The 3,172-nt window shown below is 33.1% G+C and overlaps 1 long non-coding RNA gene across 1 annotated transcript; it reads right to left on the reverse strand.

Annotated features, from left to right (window-relative positions):
* Window positions 1-202: 202 nt before the first annotated feature.
* On the reverse strand, window positions 203-2,747 carry LOC147477321 (uncharacterized). Its single transcript, XR_015209028.1, has 4 exons — window positions 2,546-2,747; window positions 2,409-2,459; window positions 1,111-1,354; window positions 203-513 (listed from the first exon to the last, which is right to left on the reverse strand). It is a non-coding gene; the product is annotated as an uncharacterized LOC147477321 (long non-coding RNA).
* Between the last annotated feature and the right edge of the window lie 425 nt (window positions 2,748-3,172).

The following is a 3,172-nucleotide window of genomic DNA, read 5'->3' on the forward strand; positions in this document are numbered from 1 at the left end:
CTAAATTTTACACTAAACCAAGACAACGACATGGTCCATTTCAGTTCATAGTCCCTAGACTTTACTTCATAGTTCATACCCATATGACACTAACAAAAAACATAAGAGTTAAGAATACCAACCAATTCAACCCCGATTAAATCCGCGAAGTTACTTGAGGACCAAAGAAAACCCGGACAAGATAACAATGACCACATCATTCATAACATCCAATTCCTTTAGGCGAAAATATCTAAACTTCTTCACAAAAAGAGTACAAAAGGAGGCCACAATACTTAACTAGAATATAATATTACTTTAAGAATATTCCTCGAAATATAGAACACAATCTAGACAAGCAGAGGATATTCACACCTATCAATAAAAGAAGAAAGGTTTGAGAAGAGATGTTAAAACAGGCCTCTTTACTTCTGATGGCCATTTGTCCAGGTGGGAGAGCAGGTAGAGCTTGCCCAGGAAGGGAGACTGACTTACCCCATCCTATCTTTAAATCATACTCATAAACAACAACCCCTGAGAAAAAAATGAATAAAAATTCTATTATTAGAGCATCCACTGCACTATACATGAAGTACTGAGAAAACTGTATGTAGTTAAATATAAGATTGTTCCCGTCTAACCAACTACACAGTCATGGATCAACTGCTAATAATACTAGAAACATGAACATTTTTTTTCTCCTTAAATACTTGCTTGGGAAAATATTCATTCACATAACCTAACAAATCACAATGAGGCGGCATATCTGACAACTAACGTAACGGAAATATATATTAGACGCTACAATACTGTGTACATATCTTGCTTACATAATAAGAAGTATCATAGCTGGACTATGAAAGAGAACTGCAGCTATTTTTTTCAAATTAGAAAGAACTTAGCCGAAGAAAACAGGCCTTCTTCACAATCTATGGGTAGAAATTTCTCAAACCTTGCATTTGTAGAGATAAACATTATAGAATTATATAATGTTTCTTAAATTATAAAGAAACAACAATAACAGTGCAAACATAAACAACAGAGGATCCTTGGAGCCTAGCAATAAGAATGTTAAATTTGTCCAAGTTAACTAGTTATCCTAGTATGACCAAATTAAAATTAGATACTTACTACAAAATTTTCAACATGGTTACCCTCACACCATTGGTCACACATGATTGCGTCTCTCCCTCAGCTTTTGCTTATGCTTCAACTCTTCCATAAAATGATCTATATTCCTTGACTTCCCTCATCCCCTTGCTTGGGAATCAAATAAATGACTTGAAGAAACCAATGGATGTGGTATTTGCAAGGATCATCTCGACCTCTAGTCTAAAACTTTCTAATTCAGCACTAGATAATGTATCTCCTCCAACTAAATCAGCAAGTTCCAATAAGAAAAATAAGATAAGGGAAAAAAACAATTTTATTTAAACGATATGGCTAAAAGATAGAAAACAATGAGCACAATAAGCAATCATATTATACGGAATACTTGCAACAAGTTAACAAGCACTTTTGTATGTAAGTATGGTTTTTAAGGAAATCAAACAATTTAGTTTATTCCAAGGCGCAATCATAGTGTAAGCAACAAATTAGTCGCTATGCACATCAATATACCTCTATTGGCAACAGATTGCACTGCAGAGTCCAAGAACACAGAAGGTGAACCATAAGGATCAAGATCCACCAAAAATGAATACATACACATACAAATATATTATGCATGTTTTGAAATCTTGAAATCATTGTAAATCCAATTCAGTTTCAATAATCAGAAACTTCACTCTGAAAGAGTTGAATTCGCTTGCCTCGAATCATTTCTACAGTAATCAACTATCAACTACATTTCATAATAACCATATAAATACAGTACCAACACCAAGCACTATAGTTCAATTTTAATTTCAGAAAATAGAGGCTAAAGAACATCAAAAGAATACATGAAAAAAGCTTAAACTTTTTTTTTTTCAAAGTACGAGCAATCATAAAAAAAAATGGCCAAAATAAAAGAAGACCGGCCTATAAGGTTCTCACTTGTTTATTAAAGAATACCATGGCATGGTTCGCATATTGCATAACTTCAAAACCCCATTTCTAAAACATACACTCCATAACTTCACAACCTTAAAACTTGTAAAGAAATAGTAAAAAGAAAACCAATCTTCTAGTTCAATTATGTAAAAATCTCAGTAGACTGGAACAATTAATTGATATAATGAATAAAAATTCAATATTTTAGTTCATCTAACATGAAATATTTACTGAATCACAACAAAAATAATAGAAACTCAAGCTTAACACACCCAATTAATAAAAAACTTAAACAAATTAAAGTTCAAATACTCTCAAGTACCCAAACAAATCAATCTACATGAAACAGTAAACAAAACAACAGATCTACGAAACAAAACACGCCACGTACTTACCACTTCCCACTTCAATTAGAGCACAAATCAAGCAAGCCCAACTCTTAAAACCTGACATAAAACAAGTAAAGATTAAAACTTGAACTTTTAAAAACGAAATGAAGATGAAATTAAGTGAAATGAATATGAAAACGTACAGAAAAATGAGTAGAATCTAATGGAAGGTAGATATGATGGCGTATGTGAAAGTTAGTTAATCTAAATTAGATATAATGCATAAAAGCTCCATTTACGAGCTCCTTGAAGGGGTGAAGCGAGATGAGGAGATACAAAATTTCAAGATGTAGAGAGAAAGAGGAAAAGAGAATGGAGGAAAAATATTTTCAGTCAAAAACTATATGTCTGCCCAAAACAAGGCCAATAAGCAACACAAAAAAATGTCGCAACAAGGGACTACACCAGCGACGCCAATAGGGATTGATTTAATCTATAGTAGCACCACACTCGTTGTCGGCCAACAACAAATATTTTCAATTTAATTATCTTTAAAATTTAATAGCACACTTTTGCAACGCCAAAAGGCGTCTCTCTAGATATTTCCCAAACTGAAAATTCTATTATGACGGATGACTTTTAAAAACGCCAAATGGTATTCTAAAAGATAACTTTTTGCAACATATTTTTGGTGTGGCAAAAGAGTGATTTGCAACAGACCCTTTCTGTTGTAGTGTATTGATAAACAAGTCAAAATTGTCCAGTCGGGTTACCTAACCTGTGACCCAGTAAGCTAACTGGTCAAACTCAGGTCAGATTTACAAATAACC

This window comes from Coptis chinensis, chromosome 9 (assembly GCF_015680905.1).
Source record: "Coptis chinensis isolate HL-2020 chromosome 9, ASM1568090v1, whole genome shotgun sequence".
In the NCBI taxonomy this organism is placed as follows: Eukaryota; Viridiplantae; Streptophyta; class Magnoliopsida; order Ranunculales; family Ranunculaceae; genus Coptis; species Coptis chinensis.